Here is a 22804-nt window from a genome sequence, read left to right as displayed (position 1 = left end):
GCAGAGGGACAAGGACTGATCTCTGCTCTCTGGTGACTAGCGATAGGACCCAAGATGATGGCTTGAAGCTGCAACAGGGGAGGGTCAGGCTGGGTGTTAGGAAAACATTCTTCACCCAGAGGGTGGTCAGGCCCTGGGACAGGCTCCCCAGGGCAGTAGTCACAGCACCAAGCTGCCAGAATTCAAGCAGCATTTGGACAGTGCTTTCAGACGTGATTTGTTTTGTTTTGTTTTGTTTTGTTTTGTTTGTTTGTTTGTTTTGGGGGGTAGTAGGGTGTGTCCAACTTCTGGGTTCCCATGTGGAACCCAGGAGTTGGGCTTGATGATTCTTGTGGGTGCCTTCCAGCTCAGATATTCTAAGATTCTAAAATATTCCAATGCAAATCTGTATAAAGTTATAGGATACAACAGCAATGTGGATTTGTTGCTGAAAAAAAAAAATCTAAATAAAAAAAAATCTAAATAAACAATTTCAGGCTACCAGTGAATACAAATGTCAAAATACAATATAAGACTTCAGAGTTTTCCCTCCAGAAAGCCATACCATACCATACCAAAAATACTATACCATTGGTATAGTATGAGTTGCATTGTTTATAGTTAGATCTGTCTTTGATTTGTAGCATGAAGTTCAAGCACTGCCCTGCTTAAGGAACAATAAAATGTGTGGCCTGAGAGGAGAATCAGTAAAAGAAAACAGGGGTTGGCTACATGACCTGAATTTGACTAACATTCATTCAAAACTCTTGAGGTTACTGAAAGTGGAAATTTCATTAAAACATCTGAAAAGAAGAGGAACCTGTTTGATTCCTACTGCCTACTTGGATTTTTACATAAAAAATATTAAAGATTCTGATTAGATTAATAACAAAGAAAATGTGTTTCTTCACACAGTTTCCCTGCTTCCTGAACTTGAGTTATGTTCATTTTGTCTTCCCCTCCTCAAGAGAGTTGTTTTTCATATTAATCTGCATTCTGGTGTGTCCTTTCTGCTCACACCACAGATCTGCTCTGAATAATGACCATCCACTCAACCTACCCAAACAACACAAAGCTATAAATCACTAAAGTAAAATAGAGAAATCCTGTACCTTAAAAGACAAAAATGAGTCCTGGCAACGTAGCCTGGATAACAGAACATGTGTGTGTCTATGATGGTGCTTACAGCTCTGCTGTCATCCAAAACAGCTGGTCAACATCCTGATCAAGCTGGGCTATGCTGAAAGAAAAATAAGTATATTTTACTTACATTGAAGTACATTAGTACATGGAAGGAGCTTTGGAAGCACGTTGAAGCAGCAGTAATTAATCTGATCCTATACATTTGTAACATATTGTAGGACATTGTTCTAAAACAGATGATTTAGTGGACAAAAAGCAGTAAGTTTCTCAAGCAATAAGTTCCTCAAGAAAATCCTGAGTAGGAGATCAGACCACACAATAGCTCCAAGCTATAAAATCTGAGCTATATTTTAAAGGAATCTCTTAGATAGTGTTAATAAGACATACTGAATAAAACTTTGCAAAATGGTTTTTTGAGCATAAGGCTTTTGAAAGCTGTCAAACACTTGGAAATGTAGGAATAAATATACTCCTCCATTATTTTCTGGCATTTCTCAGACTTTTATGTAATAAAAAGTATGTGCCATGATATATGCTCAATCTGTGCCAAGTATTGTATCAGGCAATGACAGAACATGTCCTTACACAATAATTGGACCAGTCATATGCAATTATTTCCAATGAGTTGACAGAATGTAAATTCATTAGGAAAAAAAAAAAAAAAAAAAAATCTCAACCACACCATTAATGCCTTGAATTGCTGCAATGTGAGAAATTCAGCAAACAGCCTTCATACCTGGTAATGTTCTCTCTCTCTCTCTCTCTCTCTCTCTCTTTCTCTCAGTCTCCCTCTTTTTCTTTTCTTTTCTTTTCTTTTTTTTTTTTTTTTTTCTTAAGAACATTGCAATACAATTAGCATTAGGTGAACTATTTCAGAATGCCTGTGGATATTCGTCCCAACTAAAAAAATGAATTCAGACATATTTGCTTTTTACAAATATACTGAATTTATATATTCTGCATATATTAATCATATATTCTGAATATTCTGCAATATATGGCAGAAATTTTTGCAAAATTAAGCTTTAAGTGGAGACCATTTACAGGAAATTAATGATTCTAGATGCACTTATTTATTTATTTATTTATTTATTTATTTATTTATTTATTTTAAGCCTGGTCCATTCAGTGAATAGCAAAAAAGTAGTTATTTCCAAGCATATTCATTTTTTCAGTATCAGTTACTTGCTGTAAATTGCTCATGACTATTTACAGAACTTATTCAATATAAAATATTGGATTAATGGCAAGAATCTCTAAGCCAGCTGTTAATTTGGTGATGAGGAGTATGTGCTTTAAATATTATAAGTTCCCAAAGAACCTTTTCTGGTTATGGATTATTGAATCAAGTTGCATTTAATGGGATTAAAAGTAACATCTCTTTTATTAACTGACAAATCTGTCTCTCATTTTATCTTGATTTGTCATTGCAGGGATCAAAGGCAAGTTGTTGTGTATGAATAGAGGACATGTCCTCAAAAAGAATACAGAAGGGGGACAAAATAGACCCTTAGTATTTTCTCCTCCATATCGACAGCAGAATAACAAACAATACTTTAACTCCGTTTTTTAATGTCAAGGCAAGGATGCTCCTTCAAGTTGATCCTAAATTTCCCTCTACCGTGGTGAGTGGAAGTTTGGTTTCTTTTGTTTCTTTAGTGAGTTAAACAGGACAAGATTTTAAGCTGGAGTACCTCCCTGTGGAAGTTTCCTCATCTTTTTTTCACTGACACTTTTCCTCTCTTCATTCTTCTTCTCTCTGATAATTTTAACTTTTGTCCCTTCATTATCTTTTCATGCTTTCATCTCCATTGTAAAAGCATTCCTTGAGCCTTGAGGTAAACTATATCACTGCAATACTGAATTTTCTCTGGGGAGAGCTACTTTTGGACATTGGAAAATCCTTCCCCAAAACTTACAGTAGCACCTTCCCCTGTCCTGTCCATCCAGATACTGTCTGTGAAAATTGTGTAGCTTGATTGTATTCATTAAGGCTAGCAGTCTGTCTAAAATACCGGTACATGTCCTGGGCTATACCTGCTTCTTTCAACTCAGCTCACAAACACAGCTTACTGGTTTCACCCTCATTCACCCTGTACCACAACATTGTACAAAACACAGGTTTAAACGTATCTATAGTAAAAGTTATATGTGTTACAAGGAGTGAGAGTGTTGGAGGGTAACTAAATCTAAACTTATCTCCAACCTCTATTTTGCAGGGCTCTTCCTGAGCTGTTAGCTTGCAGAGCTCCTTCTCACCCTGTGATATACACCAGCCAGGGCCATTGTTGTTGGTGTTTCTATGGTGGGACAGGCAATTTTTTAAGTCTTTTTCAAAATTATGGAAATGGAGATCAAAAAGAAAGGCCTATCTGTAATTCCTAGCAAGCACACAACCTCTCCAAAGTGTGGTGGTATCTTAGGCACATATAGGTAACATTATTTGTGCACCGCTAACTCAGTCTGATAAGGGTACTGCTAGCTTCTCCTTTCTTGTAAAAATTAGCTTCTACCTACGCTCTTCTGCAATGAACTTATTTTTATGCCATGTAAATATAGTTAAGGTGAAATGGGGTTTCAGTTACTTATCAAAAACAGTGTAATTCACCCTGGTAGTCCCTGGACTGCCACAGTTATTGATGGTGTTCATTCAATCAAATTTCCAATAAGGTATTTAATTTTATAAAATCTAAAAATTAGTCTAGAAAGACAGCTTTCCTCTGGATAATAAAGGACAGAATGATGACAAATTTTTAAGTCGTTATGTGATGATGATGAAAAAGGTCACTCATGATTGTACTGTGAAATCTCAGACATTGGTGTGTAGTTGTTACCCAATTCCAACAAAGATCACACTTCACTGACAAATTTAAAACAAATCTAATAAATTCTGTTATCGGTAATCCTCCAGTTTATCAATCAATAAGACACCTATCATTTTCTTTTCTTTTCAAATATTAAAATCAGTTTCAACAACCCTTGTAAATGGTTGTTGTGTCACTCTGCATTCATAAGAAATAATATTCAAAGCCTGACTTCCAAAGAGCTGTGTCTCTGTGCATTCATAAATAAATAAACAAATAAATCACCTTGAAGAAACATTTATTGAAAATTCTGATTCCCAAGAGAACCATGTTTTTTAGTGTTTCTACTTCATTATCAGCTTCAAAAAGTTTGAAGTTTAATTACATTTGTTATGTTTTATTTAGTATAGGTGAAATACTATCAGATTACAAAATTTACACTTCAAGGTGAACTTCTAATTCAGAGTTTTTGTTGGAACTCATCTTTATCTTTGAGCACACCTTCAAATGCCGGAGGCTCAGTTCAAGCTACATTACCTTTTCTGTGATTGTTTCTGGCCATTCAGAGAGTATCTCTTCTACTTGTACTCATTTACAGGTAAACTACCCTACTGCCCTTCTTTCTCATTCACTTGTTACCCATCATGCTTTGAGAACTGAGCTGCTTTAGCTCCCATGGCAGTTTCCTTTCTCCTCCTTGCCATGACAAAAACAAAACAAAACAAACAAACAAACAAACAAAAATGAAACCAGATTTGAATTTTCAAATCAAATGATAATTGAACACTTGTATTTTTCATAGAATTTAAACACATTCCTCTAAGTATATTGGTTGGAAATAAAAAAAAAAAATTAAAAAAAATTAAAAAAAAGGAAGAAAAAAAATAGTGCACTGATACCTTGTAAGATAGCAGAAGAATTATATCTTTTTGGTAGTGATCATCTTTTGCACTTATCAGTCATAGACTGAAGAGGAAAATGTACAAGCAACTACCTTGAGTTGTGATAATCTATTACTTTTCAACTCTTTGCTTTCTCACCGTATTTATATTTTCATTCTTATTACCAGGTACAATCTACAACCTGTACATTAACTGGTTTTGATAAAAAAAAAAATTATGAGTTACATGGAACTGTGAAGACAAGGTCTGCAGTTCCTAGCTTTTCCATATGCTTAAGAAAAACAAAATCAACATCCTAAAGGAGGAGTAGAAGAAAACTTGTTATTCTTGATAATAAAAACCAAAATCCTTAATCCATGCATTCATTTATGAAAGTTCATGATCTGTAGTTACAGAATCACAAAATGGTATGAGTTGAGACGACTTAAATATCATCTAGTTCCAATCCTTCTGCAGAGACACCTCCCACCAGACCAGGTTGCTCAAAATCCCATCCAGCCTGGCCTTGAGCACTTGGGGCATCCACAGCTTCTATGGGCAACCTGTGCTAGTGCCTCAACACCCTCTAAATAAAGAACTTCTTTTTACTGAAAGGGTTGTTAGGCATTGGAATGGGCTGCCCAGAGAAGTGGTGAGTCACCATCCCTGGAGGTCTTTAGAAGATGTTTAGATGTAGAGTTTAGTAATATGGTTTAGTGGAGGACTGGTTACTGTTAGGTCAGAGGTTGGACTAGGTGATCTACTAGGTCTCTTCCAACCTAGACAATTCTGTGATTCTTCCTAAAGTATAATTTAAATTTATCCTTTTTTAATTAAAAGCCATTGCTTCTTGTCCTACCACTACACTCCCTGACAGAGTCCCTCCACAGCTTTTCTCTAGGCCATCTTTAGGTACTGGAAAGGCTCTATAAGGTCTCCCCAGAGCCTTCCCTTCTCCAGACTGGACAAGCCCAGGTCTCTCAGCCTGTCGTAGGAGAGGTGCTCTATCCCCTTGATCATCTTTGTGGCCCTCCTCTGGACTCATTCTAATACTTCAATGTCTTTCTTGTGCTGGAGGACTCAGAGCTGACCACCAGACTCCAAGCGTGGTCTCACAGGAGCCCTCTCATAGAGGGTAAGAATCCTCTCTCACTACCTGCTGGCCACGCTGCTTGTGATGCAGCCCAGGATACAGCTGGCTTTCTGGGCTGTAAGTGCGTATTGCTGGCTTATATCAAGCTTCTCACTAACTAATACCCTGAGGTCCTTCTCATCAGGGCTGCTTTGAGTTTTCATCCAGCCTGCTTCCTACTAGCTCCTGATACTCACTTCTACTCTGCTCAGAATTTGTTTCTGACAAAAACTACAGCTCTTTGCCTGGTTACATGTGTGGAGACAAAACAAAAAAAGATATCATTAGGTAAAAAGGAGCAAAATTCCAGTTGTTTAAAACAAACCTCACAACATGAATATATTTCAGCCATCATAAAATCAAAACTGTGATTTAGGACAAAACTGGCTCTCTAGTCCTTAACATCTGATCCAAAACACAATACTTAGGTTTAGTCTGGGAAATAACTCATAAATAAATAAATAAATAAATATGTACACACACATACATACATACATATTGCAATTAAAGTCTTTTCATGGTTTTTCCTTCTTAATAACAATCAAATCCTATCTCTAAAATATTAAGATTTTTTTAAAATTTTTTTTTTAATTTTTAATTAAAAAAAAAATTAAATATAAAGATTTTTTTTTGTTGTTGTTATTAAGTTTTCAGTGAGAACTGTGAGAAATAAATGCAGAAAAGATGAAATCTTGGTAAAATAACCCTCACAGAAACCAGTTAACTCTGCTGCTCTAGAGAAGACTTTCATATGAGTTATACTTTGTCATACTCAATGAATCTTTCATGCTGTTATTTTTAGATCTCCATAGGGGAAGATTAATTGATGCTGCAGAAGCTGTGTGATAGATATATGACACTATCATGTCTAGTTTCATTTGCACCCAAAATTCTTGACAGAAAAAGGTGACATTACATGAAATAACTTGCTTTGATCTACTCTTGTTGAAATTGTGCAAGACAAAAGGAAACAAATGCAACTAGAACAAATTTACAACACTTACAGAGAACAGTTAAAAAAAAAAAAAAAGTTAGGTGTCTTACCCAGGTGTTTGTGTTTTCCACCCCAATGTGGTAGATTAATGTGATTCAAAAATTGCCAATTGCATTTCAATTCTGACAAGCTTCCATCCTGCAGAAAAATAAATAAATAAATAGATATATTAGAAGAAATTTCTTCTCAGAAAGAATGATTAGGCATTGGAACAGGTTGCCCAGGGGGTTGGTGGAGTCACCAGTCCTAGGGGTGATTAAGGAAAGGCTGGATGTGGTGCTTAGGGACATGGTTTAGTGGGTAATATTGGTGGTAGGGGGATGGTTGGACCAGATGACCTTGGAGGTCTTTTCCAACCTTAATGTTTCTGTGACTCTGTAATTCTACATACATATATATATATATATATATATATATATATATATATATATATATTTAGTGATAGCAAGGGCAGAAATCTGACCTTATATATTTATACAGCTACTTTTGTGTCTATTTGGAAAGTCAGTTGTATATGTGTAGGAGAAGTTGTTAAAATATGGATGTTTTACAGACCAGAAGCCTAAGAGTGAATATCTAGGAATACTGGGATCTACGTTCAGGTTTCCAAATCAGCAATGATACTGATATAATGCATTCAGTTTCCAAAATCTTTATACAGTTGGTGAGACTATGTATGGATTCCCTTGCTGAGAAACATTAGATACCAATTAAATTCAGAAAATATTTTTATTATTATTTATTGATATTATTTTTAATATATATACATGTATTTCATGGCTCAGACTGGTTAAGAGGGTAAAGAGCGGGAAATCATGGATAAAAACATTTCAGACCAAGAGGGTTGGGAGTGTTGTGATGATGATAGGAAAATAAATCCAGATGAATATGGCACGTTTGAAATGAAAGAACCTATTTTTATAAAGAAAAAGGCTGAAATGTGTTGTTGTATGAAAAACAAAACAAAAAACTTATCCAAAAGCATCACTGAGTTGACCCATATTTACACATTGTTTCAACTTTTCCAGAACAATTGGTCTTTTAATTTGCTATGTAAAAGTATGACTGGCAGTTTTTGTACTGATCATTTTCCACAGTAATACATTAATTCTATTTATAATCTGCCAGTGTGGTAGTTGATTTAGTGCCATTGACCAAACCATTTTATATACTAAAATCCACACTTTGTTTACAATACTTTTATAATCTAAAAGTGATTTAGGATTTGGAGGATTGTCCCTTTTGGTTGGAACTTCTTAGTTTAACTAGGCCTTTTCCTATTGATTTTTATTTTATTTTATTTTTCCCAGTAACTACCGTAAAATGATCAAATTAACCCAGAAAGATACAGGGACTTCAGATACAGCTGTGCACCTTACAGGATTCATACCCTATAGTTCACAACAGACATTAAACTGTTCATAGGACAAACTTATGGTGAATTATCAAAACGTACTGTACATAGTGAATAGATTCAACAGAGTAATTAATGGTGGCAAAAGGTGAATGCCAAGGATCTTAATGTGATTTCTATGAATATTACGCACAACTCGCTTTAGTGTATTGCATGGTAGCAAGTCATTAAGAGCTGTGGGATGATGAAGGGAAACAACTGTGAAAAGAAGCTATCCTCATTGAAAAGTAACACCGGTTTCTTGATAACAGTTTGGTGGCTGTAAACAAAACGTCCCCTTGTTGGCTCCATCCAAGGTAAATACAATGTTCCGAAGGAGGAGACCTGACCTGGACAACTGACAGGCAATGTAATCAACTGCAGAGTTGGTGGCACAGAGTGAACCTAGGAAAAGAGTGTCAGGATCCTCCTCCAGGCAAGATTTGTCTATATAGGCCTTCTTTTGTTCTTTAGCTTCTCTCACCCTACTTTTTTTCTGTTGTTTTAGTAGCATCTTGTAGTAAAGAGGCACAGCAAGTCTCAACAGATGATGTCTGATCACAAGGTCCCCCAGAGAATCTCTTGAGATAGCACAGCCAAATTGGCACTCCACAAAGAACAAGAAACTGTAATGCCACGGCTGAGAAACACAAGAACAGAAGGGTCATGGAGCTCATCTTCTCCATGGACATGTCACTGTCACATCCCTGTAAGTCCAGAAGAGTCTTAGTGTACTCACTATAGACTGGGGAGGAAAGTACAGCATTTACAATAAGTTCAGACAACCCGCATCTGAAATTCTAAATTTAAGTCTGAAAAATAAAAATGAAGTTGTAATTTCATAATATACTGGCATCATGAAAGCTGTATTTTCCCAGATCAGCTTTTTTCTGTCCCAGTGAAAGTTTCTGCTTCTGCAATATGGCATTCTGCCTGATATAGGGCTGTAATAAATGAAGTTGCTGAAGTTATCAATGTTAAAAATGTATTCCTCTTTCTCCCCTACCCTTTTCTGTATATATTTTTGAGGGAATATTATTTTATGATTTTTAATCTTATTCGGTTGACAGCATGGATCCAAATAAATGCTGCCAGCCCAAAAAATGTGAAACTATCAAACCTATGCTATCAAACCATTACACTGCAAGAGTCAAGAATGTACTGAAGAACGTGTAAGCAAACAGTGATGATACCAGCTGCATCAAATAGAAATTAAAACAAGTCACCATTTTCTGGGGTGACAAACTTTGCTTTTGATTTCTGATCCAGTTCATTTCTGAACAGAAATGAAATATTTAAAAGTGAAGAAGTGAGTGTCTTAAACTGTCTATTACTGTTTTTTGGGGTTTTGTTTGTTTGTTTGTTCATTTTTTTGTTTGTTTTTGCAAACAATAAAAAAAAATAAAAAATATTAATCATTTGGTAACTTCTTCAAATTTTCTTAAACAACTTAAAACTACAAGTGTTGCTGATTTATTTAGATGAATCTACTCTCCAAAAGAACTGGGCCCATATCTAGTACAATATGCATTCTCATTTAAAAGATTTTAATTCTGTCCATTTCAGTAGGAAGTTAAGAGCCTAAATACTTTACTTAGAGTCCTTCTTCAAGCCTGCCATCACAAAGGCAGAGATTGAGCCATTGGCCCATGGGCAACCACTTTGGCCTTTCCCTGTGGAACAGCTCTGCATTGAGACAATAATCAGTGATGTTGCAGACCCAGCCAAGAGATGCTTTTCATCCTGACACGGAGCTGTTCCTAGTGGAGATGAAGACCCATTCTTGGGTGGCTTACTTGCTCTGCTAGCCTCCCTTTACAGTCAGGGGTGAAAACAAGTCCTTCAGGAAGGAAATTCAAAGATTTATATTAGGCTTCTACCCTGAAACTTCTTTTGAAGGAGCCTGTTTCTCCATGGATTACTCATAAACATTAGGACACTTTTACTTCAGTCAAATCATGTGACTGCTTTAGAGTATCCTGTGCCAAAATAATCAAATCATCATGTCAAGGCACACATGAAGGTGGAACAGGTTTAATTTAAATGAATTAAGATGACTAGGGAACTTCTTCAATATTCCAAGTAAGTGCTAAACTTACAATTCTGATTGTTCCACAAAATATCCTTTTCCTCTGTATTTCAATCAGAAAGTATATCCTATAATGCAGAAAGCTCTTTACAAATGTTTTATTGGAATAGACATTTCACATTGAAAAACGCTATTCCTTTATTTTTGCAAAGAAACATATATATTTTTTTCCCAATTTGCACTACAATTTGTTTTATGTCTACTGTGGTTTACCATCTCAGCTGAGCCTCATGACCTCTTAAGTGTCTTAAGAGTGAAATTCAGCATTCTGTCTCACTATTTCTTCACATGTTTTGCTCTTTTTTTTTTTTTTTCCTACTACTTTCACCCATCCTAGAGCCATTTTTTGTTTGATTATTTTTTTCTTCAACATTTGCTTTAAAACTCAGGGCCAGATTGTGAGCAGTAGATCAGAGAAACATTCCTCTATTGTCATTAATAATAGCTAATGTGACTGCTCATTAGTGGTAGCTGTTCACAATCTGGTCTGTGTGATTTAGCTTTCTTTCCTTTATAAGAAAAGCTACTGATTTTCTCCCTACAGCCCACATCACTCCTCAACTAGCTATTTCTCCCCTACTTTAATATATTAATATATGTGTATGTATATACACATACACACATCTAAGTGCTTATTCTCTCCCATTCAGTGCTAAATAAAATCTTAGGCATTCACACATGACAGTGAGATTCATCTGAGCAATTGCAGTCACACCTAAAATTGTCACATTAGATTTCTTTTATGCTCAGTGTGGAGAAAGAAGCAGTTGTAGGACACAATTCATCCCATCTAAGTAAACTTCTAAAATGGGTCAGATGAATCCCATGTTTAGCATCACCAGTTATCCAGAGAAGCTCTTATGAATCAACTGCCTCCATCATAAATATTTTCCCTTGATATTTTTTACTTTAAACCATTTTCATTAAGATGTAAAGAATAGGTGCCCTAGCTACAAGTACATATTATTCAATCTATTTTAGGGATGTTCTTTTTATGTTCTGTCACACATTTACACAGAGTCACAATAGAATATAAGGTCTGTACAGTAACAGCAGTATTCATGAAACTTGTCAGGATGTAATTTTCCTTCTGTCCTATTCAGTGATGAAGAACACAGTAGTAAAATAGGTGTACATGCCATACACATGGCAATGGTAAATCAGTAATATGTGTCTATAGTGTTGACTTTTGCACAGAGCTACCAACTTGGACCAAAATGAGCTGCTATGGGAAGGGAAGGGAAGGGAAGGGAAGGGAAGGGAAGGGAAGGGAAGGGAAGGGAAGGGAAGGGAAGGGAAGGGAAGGGAAGGGAAGGGAAGGGAAGGGAAGGGAAGGGAAGGGAAGGGAAGGGAAGGGAAGGGAAGGGAAGGGAAGGGAAGGGAAGGGAAGGGAAGGGAAGGGAAGGGAAGGGAAGGGAAGGGAAGGGAAGGGAAGGGAAGGGAAGGGAAGGGAAGGGAAGGGAAGGGAAGGGAAAGATTTATTTTTTTTTTCAAGAGAAGCATGAAGGAGCAACAGGAAGAAAACAGTATTGGGAACATTTTCAGAAGTTTTCTGAAAAGATTTTCAAGGAAAGACTAAACCTTAAAAAGGCTTTATCTGTAATTAGAACATAAATCATTCTTCTGTGGATTTATAGACACCAGCTTCATGTTTTATTGCATTTTCAGTCTTTTTTGTTCAACCGTTTAATTAAAAACTCATTTTACAGATGGTAGAAAGAGCATAACTATGGAGAGTCACACATGTTCCTTGGTGCTTGATTCCTTACACTTGATCTATCATGAATTGCCAGATTGCCAGCAGCTCAGTGAAGACCCCTCACATGGAAGGAGTCACAAGAGATTGTCTCTTTCATGAGCTCAGATTTTAGCAGTTTCAGAAGGCAGGTCTATGTGTCATTTCACATTCTTACCCTGTGGAGGGAGACATGAGGGAATGTGAATGAATGTCTAACCTATATATGATCCAGGTACCCAAAGGAATCCTTTCATTTTGTCTTAATGAGGTCAGGAATACATTAAGAACTCTCTACTACTTCTGCCTTGTCATTACTACATGTTTCAAGACTTTCTATCTGCACTTTGAGTAAACAAATGGGCTGCCTATTCTGGGAAACCTACTTTGAAAAGATGATGGTGATTTGTTCATTTAGGATTCAGGAAGGCTGCTTAAGGACTGCCCTGTGCTGAAGGCGTGCAATGAGCTTCTCCATCTCCACAATGGGTTGCTGTTAGAAATATAATTCTTCATAAATCGGTATGCACCTCCTGAATTACTTGAATTACTTCTGAATTAATTGAATTACTTCTCTAACTAACTAGATTTAGGTTCTGAAGTTTTGTCAGTGAATAAGTACTAAATTTTGGGGGACTGCACAGTTTCCTGTTTAACTGATTATAGTTTTAAGATAGGCATCAAAACTTGCCCTTCTAGAATTTGAATGTTGGTGATAAACAGGGAGTGAAAAGGAACAAAAATCATACATTTACACTTATGTTCAAAAGCAGAAGAGCACAGGTAACTGCGGTGCAGACTTTCACAGTTTAGCTAAGTAATATTTCACAGTACCTCACAATAACCCTCACTATTGCCAAGTGCAAGTATCATTCATGTCTTCTTTTCTTGCCAAGATTGCCAAAGAAGTTACCAGGCATTCCCAAGGGATGAGAAAAGTCATTTCACACAGGTCAGAAAAGCTGCTCAACATTAAAGCTTCTATATATGTGCCTCAATAAAAGCCAAGGATTTTGCTTCCACGATTTATGTAAGAAAGTAGTTTTATTCTCTCTCTTATGTACATTATGACACAGTCTGAAGTTGCATTCATCACTCTGCATTCATAGCACACTGTCGTGCCAATCCTCCTCTTCTCTCCAGCAACAAGTATAAAAATGATACCACTTAGGAGTGAATCAGTCAAATTACTTACTGAGAAAAAATACTGCCAAAAAACCCTCTCTCTTTTCCAGCAGGTTTACCTGTGTCGGGAATGACCTATCAGTGAGTGACTCTGTCTTGTGTTCAGGTCCAATACAGTCAGGAAGCCCAGTGAGACAAATGACACTTTGCATGAAAGGCAAACAGCTACAGAGAGAAAACATGACTAATAGCATAGGGCGTGTTGTTATAACCTTTAAAACTGTTCCAATCCACTCTTCTCCTTGAATATTTACTCACACATTTTTTTCTAATAAATATACCCTCCCACACTTATTATGCCATGCAGGATCTCACAGCTCCTTTTATTTTTTTCTTTTCTTTTAACATATGGTTCTTTTGCTACCTACTCGGTCTCTAGAACTACATTTAGAAACGATGCATAAATACAACTTGTTATACTCATCTGCAAACTCTGCTCAATGCTCTTCTTTATTAGCACCTTTTCACTGGTCAGTATGGTTGAAAGCACGAGAGATTTAACATTTCTGTGAAAGATTTTTTTGTTTGTTTTTTATTTTCTCACCAAAAGTCAAGATGCCATTATGCTAGTGTGTAATAAATTCAGATGCAGATCTCAATACTCTGTCTGGGTCCCACCTCTATGTAAACAATTCATTCCCATTTTAGAAACTAACACAAGCAAAAAATTAAAATGAAATTTGTTTCTGCAAAACAGAACTTTAATGCTTTATATGATTATTAAAGAAATTCAGAGAACTTTAAAGATAATAATACAGTAAAACACCAGAGTCTGAATTTATATTCTGTGGTTGTATGAACTAATAATTATAATAGTTTACAGTTCAATATAAATATTTTTAAAAATAAGTAATTTACTTCATGAAATGCAGATGACTAACTCATTAACTTTTGACAAAATCCTGTCTAGGATCTGTTTTAAAAATGTCTCCCTCCAAAAACCTAGAATAGCTCATCACTAAAGATAACCACCATTCAATCCAGAGATACCACTGCTTTCACAGATAGTTATTGGTAACTTCCCATGCAAATCAATTCTCCTTCATGGAAAAGTTCTGTGTCCCCAAATATCAGATTGTGAATGTGACTGATGGTTTGGGCTCTATGATCAATAAAAGCTGGTTACAGGATTTTTGCCTCTGTTTAATCCTAGGAGCCAACTGGAGAAGCCCATTTCTGGCTTATGGCTAAGATCCATGCATTTCAGAATTGCTGCCACCTCTGAGCGCTTCAACAAAATAGTTGTTTTAAAACCAGTGTGGCAAACACAAGACCTTCCCCAGACTCTGATTATACTTCTGGACAAGAACAAGCCAAAGAGTCTCTCAGAGTCCCTTACTACATTTTTATGCAGTTCTATTCTACATTAGGATAAGAAATCACAGTCCTTCTTCTCCCTCTGTCTGCAGAACTAAGGATTCCCTAACACAAAACTACACTGACATGAGTTCACTCCAGTACATCATTTCAGATTGCACAGTAAAACCACACTTATCTGAAAGTGTTCTGGACATGTCTTTATTCCAAACAGGTTAGTTTACATTTAATCATTTTCTGTATTACCAGACACGTCACCATTTAAATACAAATGTCGCTACACATGCTAGCTCTTCTTCATCCATATGTCATTGCGTTACTGTGCAAAAAAAAAAAAAAAAAAAAAAAAAAAAAAAAAAAATTACATATCCAGACTTTCTGTACTACATGTTAATCCACTGAGGTTTTTTTCTCAAAGTAAGTTGCCTTCAACACTTAAGTTCAGTGTGAGTTTCTGAGCCATTAGTATCTGTCTTCAGAGTTAGAAAGGCAAAAAACTAAAAGGCAGAGTACAACCTGAGGACGATCTAACAGAAAAACAGAATATTTAGGATTGAGGCAGAATAATTGAGCACTGGCAGAAATAAATGTGCCAAAGCAAAGAGAGAATGCATCCTTTCCATTTTGTAAAACTGTGTTTAAAAATGGCTATGTTCTAGAGAAAGATTAACGCCCTTATACAGACTAACAGGAAATGTATGTTGGAGCTACAAACCTGTTTCAAGTCTACTTTGCCAGGTATTAATAATATGTTCTTAAATATCTCACCACCATCTTTACCACCACTATACTAACTTGGACTTGAAAAAATAATAATAATAAAAAACAGTTAAGGGTAACATTACAGAAATCACAGCTTGCTAATACAAAGTTACACTGAAGGAGTCCTTACACATGTAAAAAGTACCTTATAAAGAAATTAAAAAATATATAAATAAATCAAATTTAAATGGCTACCTAAATTTATCTACCTCCTCTTGGAAATGGAAGGCCTAGCATGGATAAAGTCCGAATCTGAGACAAGCATATTCTGCCTTCAATAATTTTGTACTTCAGCTGAAAAATAAGCATGCAGGCTCATCCTAGGTGTTAGTAAAATATATGTTTCCCCTTGCATGATGCCTCCTTGTTTTCAAACTTTTTTTTTTTTTTTTTTTTTTAATTTCAAAAACCTTCCCTTTCTTCCCCTTCCTTGTGAACACCGGCCCAGAAGTTCCTATCATTTTACTGAAGTGATGTTTCAGAATTCTGCAGTTTCGGTTAATAATTGATAAGAAATACTAACAAAATCTTACCAGTGGACAGACATCATATTTCCGAAATAGCAGTAGCTTCCATTTCACTATTAGTAAAAATCTTCAGCAAATTAGAGGGGCATATCTTTTCATAGGGGTTTTAAGCTTCTCTTATACTCTCACCTCCTAGGTTTCTCAGATGAATTACTCTATTAGTAAGTAGGATATGTATTTCCTCAAGTCAATATTTCTGAAACTAATATTGCCTGATGTGTGTAGCTGGTCTAACAGTTGTAATTACTAACCGTTTGCTGACAATAGCATATTCTTTAAAGTCATTAATGTACCCTTGTCTAGTTCTTGTGGTTTTTGTTATGTATCTCTCAAGAGCCAAGCTAACCTTAGGGCTATAACACAGAGAGACAGGCACCTTTTTTCAAGCAAGTCGGTACTGAGGATCTGTGTAAAAACCTAATGAATATCTAAAACAGAAACAGCTGTACTCCACATCTATATTCATGAGCTCTGTGTTCTTGAAATATCTTTGCAATCACAACTTTAAGATTCCTAAGAATTGCACCAAGGATATTTTGAGAAGTTATTTTCCAGAGCTGGTAACCATTATTGTCAGTTTCAGTTACCGTACTTTGTCAAAAAATAAAGGATACTTTTTAAAATACACCAGAAAAAAATATATACAGCTTAAAATATAATACACTTTCTGCTTCATTAGTGAAATGTCACACTGAACACTGAATGGGCATCTATCTGCCTCTACTAATGAGCTGGAGAAAGTTAGTGTTTTCCACAGCATATTTTCAGCATTTGTAGAATGCTGAAGGGTCATGCAGAGATCACGTGATCTACATAAAGTGTAGGAAATTAATGTACTTCCAGAAAAGCATAAGTAGTTTTGTAAGTGTGATGGAGCTGCCAGCATTCAGATGCCCTTTTCCTACCTCTTGTGCCATTACATTTTTAAAGAGAACAAAAGTGAAAGATGTGTTTTCTAGGCCCTCTTATTGCCTCACTGAATGCCATTGTTTTAAACACATATAAACAGGTAAAGATGACATTATTCAACACTAATATCAAACTGAGGGAGAGCTGCTGTAGCAATGTTCATCTCCAGTGTATTGGGAAAAATTAGAGCCTATTTCTCGTAAGTAACCTGGCCTAAGCAGTGCCTGCAACAAATACAGATGGAACAGCAGCACTGTGAAAAAGAACAGCAGTAATATACTGGCTTGTTTCTCCAATGAACTTGTTTAAAAGTCATAACAGACCTGCTGCCTTGTTCAATGAATTGCCTGCAGGTTCCCTTTATTTTTATGTGGTACCAGAGACTGAAGATGACATCTCCAATTCAGAGAACCCAGAGTCGGCCCTTCTCGAAAGAATAAATCAAGGGAAACACCGGTGTGTGTTTTTTTGTTGTTGTTGTTTGTTTCTTTCTTTTGTGTTTGTTTGTTTTAGATACAAACTGACAGTTTTATGTAGAATTTTAGGAAATAGTTAGTTTTCTAACTTCTATGTCTTATATTCCCCAAATTAGTAAAAGCTGGGGAACAAATTAAAAATAAATAAAAAAAAAAATATTTAAAAAAATAGCAGTCTCAATCCATCTCCAAGTGGTTTTGTTTGTATGTTTGTTTATTTGTTTCTTCAGGGATCCTACAGTGCACACACACATCCACCTTATAACAAATGCTTACCCATCCTTGCAATGAATGCACATCCTACACCACCTCACCCCTTACATGTGTTAATCTGGTTTAAGTGGGAAAGTAGTCTGGAGCAATGTTCTGAAAGACTTCACTTTGAAGCCCAGTTGAGATCCTGTCATCCTCATTTCCCTGCCCCTGCTCACACAAAGTGTCTTGGTATGCTGCATTGCAAAAGCCTATTCCAAAGAAAGAGCATTCCATAATGCTCTCCTGGTTTCCAAAACAGAGTCAGTTTAAAGTTGTTATACACAAAAATCATTTGGGATTGTAATTATGAAATGAGTACCTCCTCACAATGAAAATGTTAGTTCCCTAGTGTGCTCCACTATTAAGGCTACCAACGCTTCCATACTAATCCCACACAGACACTGCTTGATATCCAGTCTGGTAAAATAATGCCAGACTGAAAAAAAAAAAAAAAAAACAGCAAAAAGAAGACAAATCTGCTGCTCCCAACCAAACAGTTCTCTGCTCACACCAGCCACTGAAACTGACCAAAAGATACAAAAGTAAGAAAGACAAGAAAGTCTGTTGTAAGGTGGAGGTGAATCAGACTTGCAGAAGGGTTGGCAACTGGGGAAATCATCCTCTCCAAGTCCATTTCAAATACCCATGAACCCTTGAAACATACTGTCAACAGGAGCAGAGGAAGGAGTTGCTCATAGAGCTGTAGGCAGCCTTTTAAATTATGACTAAGACTTGCTATTTCTGAGAGTCACCACAGGAAAGAAAAGTCTTCACTCAAATTACATGCAAGAGTAAAAAGCTGTAAGGCCAGTGCAGGAACCCAAAATATAAGAGCTTTCTACATATGTGCAGCAGAGACACCAGGTCACAGGAGGCCATGACCTGTTAGAGAACACGAATAAGATGAATAGGTTAGCTCCTGTCTTTTTATTTTGTTTCTGGCACCCAATCTTCCACAACCAGAATCACAGAATGGACCATGTCGGAAGGGACCTCTGAAGATGATCTAGTCCAATCACCCTGATGTGCAGGATCACCTAGAGCACGTTGTGCAGGATTGCATCCAGGTAGGTTTTGAATATCTCCAGAGAAGGAGACTCCACAACCTCTCTTGGCAACTTGTCCCAGTGCTGTGTCACCCTCACAGTACAGAAGTGCCCCCTCATGTTGAGACAGAACCTCCTGTGCTTCAGTTTGTAACCAGTTCCTCTTGTCCTGCTGCTGGACACAACTGAAAAGAGATCGGCTCCAACCTCTTGACACCCTCCCTTCAGATATTTATACACATTAATGAGGTCTCCCCTCAGTCTTCTCTTTTCCAGGCTAAACATGTACAGCTCTCTCCCTGTACAACTGGTGCTCCAGTCCTCTCATCATCTTTGTAGCCTTCCTCTGGATTTTCTCCAGTAGCTCCATGTCCCTCTTGTACTGGGAAGCCCAGAACTGGACACAGTACTCCATGTGTGGCCTCACCAGGGCTGAGTAGAGGGGGAGGATCACCTCCCTTGACCTACTGGCAACATTCTTCTGAATGCAGCCCAGGAACCTGTCAGCCTTCCTGGCCACAAGGCCACATTGCTGACCCATAGTCAGCCTGCTGTCCACCAGGTCTCCCAGGTTCCTCTCTGCAGCCCTGCTCTCCAGCAGGTCAGCCCCCAGCCTGTACTGGTGCTTGGGATTACTCCTCCCTAGGTGCAGGACCCTGCACTTGCCCGTGTTGAACTTCATGAGGTTCCTCTCAGCCCAGCCCTCCAGCCTGTTGAGGTCCCTCTGAATGGCAGCACAGCTCTCTGGGGTATCAACCACTCATCCCAGCTTTGTGTTGTCAGCAAACTTGCTGAGGGTGCACTCTGTTCCATCATCCAGATCTTTGATGAATATGTTGAACAAGACTGGATGCAGTACTGACCCCTGGGGGACACCGCTAGCTACAAGTCTCCGACTAGACTGTACCACTAAGCATAACCCTCTGAGCTCTGCCATCCAGCCAATTGCCAATCCACCTCACTCTCCACTCACCTAGGCCACACTAACTGCACTCCAAAGTGAAACTAAAGCATATTTCTGACAATACTGCCTCCTGATGGACAATATGGATGTGTCAGTGGTAGGGCTGTTCTCTGCACACCACTTCCAGCGTGGCTCCTGGAGGCCATGAGCCACTGAATATCACTCCTACCATCCCACTGCCCAGCACATGCAGCATGTAACTTCTAACACCTCATTGTAAAAGCACTGCTTTGGGCTGTGGCAGAGGTCTCTCTTATGTAATTATTTCAGGCATGGTGAAGTGGAAAAAACACACACCACATATTAATAACAACAGAAATTGACCCTCTGGAAGATTTGCATTCAGACTTGTAGCAGGTAGAATTTAATATGCAAAATCTCTTTGTATCAGACTCGTCATGCAGAACACCAAAATGCTTTTGCTACAATGTTGTTGATACCAGCACGTCTTTGGAAATTTCATTCTGAACCTTTGCATGCAGGGATAACCCTGGTAGGCACAAATCCAGCATAAGTCTTTTACATCTGTGGAGCAGACACAATTATCTTCCTAGCCTGTCACTTGCCTCCCACATCTGCAATTAGCTGTCATTGTCTCTGCCTACCTTAGAGTGCTACTGTCAACTTCTCTTTGAGTGTTTTCTGTAACACAAATCCATTGTTCCCAGTAAAATTTATTTTCTGATTATAAAGGCAAGCTAATTCTTTTTTTGTTATTGTATTGTACATTCTCATAACTATCTAAACTGTTTGTAACTGATAACACATTTTTTAGATGGAAATGAATTCTCTTCTATTTGATCTTGATTTACTTCTTTCATGGGTTTTGTGCAGAAGAGCTAAGTAACAATGATATCAAAAAAGTCACATAAGGCAGATAGAACTATTTATTATCTCTCTCTGGTTTTATGTGCCACAAGATTCTAGCAAAATAATCTCATATTCCTCTTTTTGTTTTTGAATGAATGGCTTCATTTGTAACAACTCCCTACTTGCATTCCACCCTGAAACCCAGTTTTATTATCCAAGTGTGAGTTAGGCATAGTGATGGGTAAATTACTCTGAATCAGAATAAAATCATTTTCTTCCCACTCAGATGTGTGGATGAAAAAAATGGACATAGAGATTTCCACAGAACAGCAAGAACATTTATTGAGCAGTTTTGAACTGCTGAATTGTTGCAATTATTTAAACTGACATAGAAGAGCTCTGCCCCTCCTCCACCAGGCTTAGTGGGGATGCCGTGCTCATGGCATGTAAATAAGCACTTGTTTAAATACTTGCCGTGCAATATGCTCACCATGGGCTGTCAGCGACTCTGTGTCATGCAGCGTGACAGAAAACACAGGAGACATTGAAGGCCAAGGAATGAACACACCACCACCATGGTGAAGCAGAAGCTGGTCACAACAAGATCGGCAGACAGCAGCCATGCTCCAGTGATGCAGAGGGCAGATGGGCTGCAGCAGCCCTAAAGCAGAAAGTGGATGGCATTCTGCCATGCATGGAGCATGAGAAGGACTAAGTTGTTACCCAGACATGTCGGCCAATGCCAGCTTCAGCACCAACTCTCATGATCCTGCTTATTGTGCCAAAATGTCATGGAAACAGTTCTACCTCTGGTGTTGCTCAAAATACCATTCCTCCCAAAACAGGCTGACGTAACCTACTGCCTCCTCTCTGTGCTCAAGGATCGGCACTGCTGAGAGCAGCCAGAGTGCATCCTGGGTCATTAAACATAATTAAAGACACTTGAATTTTCGGCTGTGATGTACCCAAGGGAATAGCTCTCACATCAGCACAATAACATAGCAAATTTATTAACTGTGGTGACGCTGTTAATCTGTATGATTCTTTCTTAAAAATAATAATCAACACAGGGCTTTGTACCAGGACAAATGTTTAAAAATCCTTAAAAACTTCAGCAAAATAGAAATTCTGCAAAATGCTTTTTTTCAAAGGATTGGAGTATCACTCCATTTTTAGGCCAATTACATAATCTGTCTTTCCAAGTTAATTCAACATCATCATGCATCATTTGTCCATATCAGAACATCCAATTTTACTATAGTTTTCCTCATTCAGGGCATTACTACACAGTTCGGACCAGTTTGTTTTATGGATGAGAGAGCTTTAAACTATATATGGCAATAGAAAAAAACAGAAACCATTTTTAAAAGTGAATAGCAGCAAATACCTTCAGTCCACTCAGAATATTCCTTCAAAAGTCAAGCCAATGCAAAATTGAATAGTGTTTTTTTTTTCCCTGAAAACAAAATCTTTAAGGGGAATGTTAATAGAGAAATCTTCAATATTATAAGAAAGGCAACTTGCCTTCTGCTAAGGATTAAGATGAAAATTCCCAATCAGCTCTATTTTCAGCATGAGGTATGCCCATTCATGCCTGGATGGAAAATGTTTCTGTGCCAGCACCCACCCTGCAACAATAGTGGCACAGGGAGGAACATGAATGCCCTTAAAGCAAGCTTCCACAACTTGGGAGGAAATGCATCTCCAACACGCTCCTCAGAGCTTGGCAGCCCATCCAGCTGTCTCCATCCATATCACCTCTCACTTAATTTCTGAGAATAGTACAAAGATCCACATTCAGTACATCATCAGATGTTACTCTTAAGCAAATTTTCAGGTAGCTCCAATAATATCAAAGGTATTAACAATGAAAAAGTCTGCCTTTTCTCTCCACATTTTTGATCCAAACCCTTTTTGGTTTGGATGCAACCAAAGGCTTTCAGATTTATTTACACTCCCATACCCCCACCCTCACCCCACTCCCTACAAAGTAATGGTCTCAAGCCTGTGGTCAGTGATCTTGCTATATTGGACTTTTGCTCTCTGTTTCTCATTTGCAATTTATATATATAACAGAATATGAAAGTACAAAGGAATACACTAACTGCAAGACATACTTCTCTGAGCTGAAATTCTGTTTTGGAGAATAAATTTATTTATTTATGGTTTTGCTTTTTGTTTGTTTGTTTCTTTGTTTTTCCTCCTAAAAGTTTTAGCAAAAGTGGCTTATTTTTCTGGTTAGGTTTTTGACAAACACACTTGGCCTACACCTGGGAAAAGTTTTTATATGCACAATCAGTATTTCCAGACAACTGGTATTTTTGGTAATTGTTACTGGTTTTAATTACTAAGTCTATTTAGAAGATAGAGATAATGAAGGGCAGAAAAAATTACCCAACTTCC

At 37.4% G+C, this 22804-nt stretch overlaps 1 long non-coding RNA gene across 1 annotated transcript in view; it reads right to left on the bottom strand.

Annotated features, from left to right (window-relative positions):
• Positions 1-22804, bottom strand: part of LOC311427575 — a 228662-nt gene that overhangs the window by 59449 nt on the left and 146409 nt on the right. Inside the window, exons 4-5 of the long non-coding RNA XR_014687435.1 lie at positions 6984-7071; positions 1092-1219 (exon numbers count right to left, since the gene is read on the bottom strand). This is a non-coding gene — a long non-coding RNA (uncharacterized lncRNA). The remainder of the gene's footprint in view (positions 1-1091; positions 1220-6983; positions 7072-22804) is intronic.

The sequence above is a fragment of the Aythya ferina genome (genome assembly GCF_964211825.1).
Source record: "Aythya ferina genome assembly, chromosome: Z".
NCBI lineage: Eukaryota > Metazoa > Chordata > Aves > Anseriformes > Anatidae > Aythya > Aythya ferina.
The sequence above is the reverse complement of the archived record's forward strand: the minus strand, read 5'-3'. Positions and strand labels throughout refer to the sequence as shown.